Genomic DNA, 5345 nt, shown 5'->3' with positions numbered 1-5345 from the left:
TCCACAGCAACAAATGAGAAAGTTTAGATGAAGTGCACTACATTTATACTTATACACAAATCTGAAAGTAAACTAAAAAAAAAGAAAAAAAAAAGAATCAGTCGAATTGATAATTTAAATATTTATATACAACTTAATATTGCAAAAGTAGATAAGATAACACCATAAATATTAACAGATCATCGGTGTACTAAATCATAAACAGATTATGAGTCAGAAGTAATCTAAATACATCATTTATTGCGTTAAAATAAATATGCTACTTTTTGTTAAATAGCAGAATGTTTTGTATTATAATATTAACAAAATAATCATACTTTTTAGTTGATCTGACAGTGTTAAAGAATTAATTGATATGTACATTTTTTTTTTATTACATGTACGAGTTTTGTTGATACAAATATTTATAACAATAATATTTAAATGATATTATACAGTATAATTAACTAATAAGATTATCAACCCAACTTGAACTAAAATAATTGAATAGATAGTTCTTGTAGTTATTTTATAAAAATGAATTACTGCTACAACCAAAAATCTTTTTTGGAAACTGACACCAATAGATGTCACTTTAAAATTGACATGGCCATTATTAAGTAAAACAATCATCCTTGCCAGGCTTACTGGAGAAAGTAAGGTAAATGAATTGATTTCCTGTCACCTTCTTAACCAAGACAAACATAAGTTTACATTTCAGAATGGCAAGTCCACTGAAATGCAAATTACATTAAGACCAATAAGTAAGTAACATCTGTACATTACATGACTGGCTGCTTATTGTTTAGTGAACATTACTATTTTCAGGGAGACCACCTCTGACTAGCATTCACATGTTTTATATATATTTCAACCATAAATATACTTTTACGGATTATTTTTATTTACCTTTAAAATGGATTCTGGATAAACAAACCACTTCAAGACTGGGAGAATGTGGTTTTTATTTAACAGCTGGCCCTATTAAGCGATATTAACAAAAAGTGGGGATATATACACAAATATAGGGCAGTACATACTAATTGTTAAACATGATTTAATGTTTTATTGTTTGGAATATTATTTCCAATGCAGTATTAAAGTTATATAAACAATATTAATAAATTAGGCGGACAAAAAAATGTTTTTTTAATGTTTCTCTAATCATGATACTATTTCTTGAATTGCTTTTTTGCATACATTACAGATCTATAAACACAATTTTTCTATCATCCTTAGTTTTAAATAAATTACACATAAAAAAAAAGGAAAATATAGTTAAAATCTGTAAAATTTATAATTTTGCATGGCCATACCTTTGTTAGAATGATTTCGCTGATGCTTTTCTTTTATAAATAGCCTCAGGCACATCCTGAATTAATGTCCAACAGTAATTGGCTAGCATGTTAGTATTCTTCTATTTCCCTATATAGTGGCTTTCCATCACCAAAATGTCTTGGTGGAAACGTTCACCATGTTCATCACTTACGTCTCCATGGTTGTTCAGGAAAAACTCCAGATGCAAGTGAAATAAATTTTCAAAGACATATTACATTCATCATACCAAAGAGATACATCATATTGGGAACATAATTTTTATCCCTAGCTCGGCTGTCCCATTTGAAAAGAAAACTCATGTACTTAGTCTAACTGCATGCCTAATAAAATAGCTAAATCGAATCACCACATATATAGCGAATTCGAATCACCACATATGTTCCAGCTGTTTTTTATAATTTATTTTTTCAAGAACATCTTTCATCACATCATATGTCTCTTTCAAATTAATACCAGAAGTGATTGGTATCGATGGATATTTGTTACCGTTATGTAGTAGAACCACTTTTAAACTATACGTGGACAAATTTATGAAAAGCTGCAAGTCCTCAGGTTTATGAACTTGTTCTAAGTGCAATATAAGTTCATCAATATTTGTGCAATACACCAAATTATTTTCATCAATAAAGTACTGATACAGTTCTTTTTGTCAGCTTTGAAAGCCCAAAATTTTTGTATTTTTTTGAAGTAAATTCCAATTTTGCAGTCTTGATCTTAACAGTTCAGCTTGATTTTTTGATAAATTTAAATCCCTAACCAAGTCATTTAAATCATCTTGTGATATAAGATGTGGCTTACTGGAAGATAATTCAAAATCAAAATTATTGTTGTCTTTTTCAGTACTACCAGACTCTTCATCGCTGCTTTTGAAACATATATTCAAAGGTGACTCAGGAACTGGAATAATTTCACTGTGAGGTACAGTTAGATTGGAATGGATATTTTCCAGTACGTTTAGATTTTTTAGAAATTCCAGACACACTTGTTAAACAAAAGTAACAATCGGTTACATGATCCTTTGGTTCACGCCAAACCATAGGTACACCAAATGGCAAAGGCTTCTGTGTACCTTTCAGGCATCCTCTTAAATATACAGAACAATTAGCCCATTACTATATGAGGAGCCCACGTCTTATCCTGATCACCAATTTTATACTGAAAGTACAAATGATAATGCTTTTTTAATTAAAGGTGTAATGCTTTTTCTATTTACTTTTATGGTAAACTCACCACATACATAACAAAAGGCATTATGACACTGCACTGTTAACAAACTTAACACAGCAATAAGACTCAAAATTTATTCATTCAGTGCTTAATACAAACAACACAGCTGTGTTTTCAGCTACATGTTTTGACCTGCACAGACATTCACTCTTCAGTATTAGATGTCATAGTATGTCACTATACGATTTAATCCTTTGTCTAGTATTGTTTATTTATAGATTAAAAATTATGTTAAAGTTAAACAATAAAAAATGGGCCAACAAAATACAATGTAGGAGCTTAAAATGCTAACTATACATTGAAAAATGAAAAAAATAGGTTAAAATTTAAAAATTTTTCAAAAATGGTGAGCGACAGAAAGATTCTGAGTTCATCTTTGTTTTCAGCGTAAAAAAACAGATTAAAATCATGTTAGGAAACAAAAATTGTGTTTATCACTGTTATTACACTGTTTTTGTAGTCTTACATTGTTAATAAAAAGATAAAACTTGATAAAATAAATGGAGATTTTCAAGTCATAGTAATGAGTAGCTTTTACAGAAAAAAAAAAGTACTTTAATGTCTCTTACTTGGTAGGAGACATTTTAACTTCTTAAAAAACTCTTCTACTTTGTTCTGTCATCTCCGTTTCACTACCTGGGGTTCTACACATTTGACACTGTTCTTCTAGTGGCTTCCTTCACTGCCTTCCTGCATAAAATACTGCCAAAGTCGGTCAACAAGTTTTTTGCATCTTGTGTAGATAGGCATTTCAGGTTCGTCTGCATCATCTATTTCATCCAGTTTTTGAATAATTTTTGTAATTATTTCATCATCACCAATTTCATTTTCATCATAGCATTCTTTGTTTTTGAAAACTCTTCAAAATGTTGAAGTTGCTGCCGCAAAAAAGCTTTAGCATCATCTTCCGTATCGAGTATTTCAGCCAACATTGTTGGCATCAACTTTAAAATATATTTTGCAAAGCAATTTCTGATCATGCAACTTTTTATTTCTTCTCAACTATCGACTAGAAGTGAATTGCCTGCAACAAATTGACATGTGCACTGACATCTTTCGGGTAAAAGAAGTCAACATATTTTCACAATTTTCTTGTAAAATTAACTTATTAGTTTACTTCAGTAAATAAATTTAAAACTTTTTATTATTCCTATGTAGAGCGGTTAAATTAAATTTGTATTCAGTGGCAAAAACTCAATTTGAATGTTTTGTAAATTTTTTTAGGGATGCGCAACACAGTTTAAGCAGGAGAACCTTTCTTGATTTTTGCTGTAACTCATCCCAATTACTCAGCCAATCATTGAAAATTAGATTCATCATCTTTTTTTTCTCCCAGGTTAAGGTTACCCCCCTTCTTACACTGTTTAACAATAGTTAAACATTAACTATGTTATATGTTATAGTTAAACAAATTGTTTAACAATACTATTAATAAAACTGTATTATTTTACTAGTAAAATAAAGAAACATATAAACTAATGGGCCTTATAAGTTGCATTTTTTGGTTAATTCTTTTTTTGGTTATTATTTGTCCATATTCTCCTGTGATTTTAAAGAGCAAAGAACTTGCATCAAATTTTGCTTCATGCTTAAAAAAACTGGTGCAGAAACTCATCGCATGCTTGTGGAAGCATTTGGTGACAATGCTATGAGTAAAAGTAAAACTATTGGTACAATAGTGGTACAAACGATTCAAAGATAGATGAACAACAGTCGATGACGATGAGCGTTCAGGAAGACCATCAACAAGCGCAACACCGGAAAACATCGCAAAAGTGCGAGAGGCTATTGTTGCAGATCGCAGACAAACAATCCATGATGTTTGTGCAATCTTACAAATGTCATATGGATCCGTGCAACGCATCTTGTCGGATAATTTGAACATGAGATGCATTGCTGCAAAATTCGTACCGAGACTGTTGAACAGCAACCAGAAACAAAATCGCGTAGCTGTCTGTAGTGAATTGAAAAATTCAGCAAGAGATGACCCTAACTTCATCTCCATCATAATAACCGGTAATGAAACATGGTTGTATGGGTATGACCCTGAAACTAAGCAGCAATCATCCAGTGTAAGTCGCCAAGTTCACCGCGGCCAAAAAAAGCACGCCAAGTTCACAGCAACGTGAAGTCCATGATGATTGTTTTTTTTGACATCACAGGCATTATCCGTAAGGAATTTGTTCCTCTTGGTCAAACTGTCAATGGGATGTTCTATTGTGAAATTTTGAAGCGGTTACGTGAAAGCATTAGGTGCAAACATTCAGATCTGTGGGGTAACAACAGCTGGGTTCTACACCATGACAACGCATGCACACGCGTGCACACATCGCTAGCCGTTTGGAATTTCTTGGCTTCCAAAAAGACGGTAGTAATTCCCCACCCACCCTATTCGCCTGACCTTGCCCCATGCGACTTTTTTCTCTTTCCGAAAATAAAATTTTCTATTGAAAGGCCGTCGTTTTTAGACAATTGAGGAAATTCAGGAAGAAACGCAGAACGTGCTTTGAACACTTACACCTGCAGACTTCCAGGGATGCATGGAATCATGGGAAAAACACTGGGATCACTGTATCAATGCCCAAGGGGATTACTTTGAAGGAGACAGTGGAAGTTTTGGTAAGTTATTTTTTTTTTATGGTAAAATTCCCTGAACTTTTGGTTAGCACCTCGTGTGTGTATATATATAACCCTTTTATTACTCATATATAGAAAAATTTAATTATTTTATTTACCTAGACAATAATAAAGTACTAGGGGCTCAGAGTATCGTTTTATTTTGCTTTATAATTGTATAAATC

This window comes from Lycorma delicatula, chromosome 6 (assembly GCF_047948215.1).
Source record: "Lycorma delicatula isolate Av1 chromosome 6, ASM4794821v1, whole genome shotgun sequence".
Classification (NCBI taxonomy): Eukaryota; Metazoa; Arthropoda; class Insecta; order Hemiptera; family Fulgoridae; genus Lycorma; species Lycorma delicatula.
The sequence above is the reverse complement of the archived record's forward strand: the minus strand, read 5'-3'. Positions refer to the sequence as shown.